Source organism: Penaeus monodon, chromosome 28, assembly GCF_015228065.2.
Source record: "Penaeus monodon isolate SGIC_2016 chromosome 28, NSTDA_Pmon_1, whole genome shotgun sequence".
NCBI classification, from domain to species: domain Eukaryota; kingdom Metazoa; phylum Arthropoda; class Malacostraca; order Decapoda; family Penaeidae; genus Penaeus; species Penaeus monodon.
In genome coordinates, this window is record NC_051413.1 from 34,291,479 (window position 1) to 34,291,724 (window position 246).

Genomic DNA, 246 nt, shown 5'->3' on the forward strand with positions numbered 1-246 from the left:
CTCAGTAACTCTTTGAAGAGCACTCAATCATCATCTACAACCTCCTCACTTTCTCTCCCTCTAAATCATTTTCCCCTCCTTTTTATCACCTCACCAATCACCTCCACCCTCACTCGCTCCACGCCATCGCTGACGACCACATGCATTCCAATCATGATTAAGGTGAGGATTAACGTCAATGGCGGCCCGTCCCCGAGCCGCTGTAACTCCCTCGCCCAGGCACTCTTCGATGCCGAGATAAGAGTA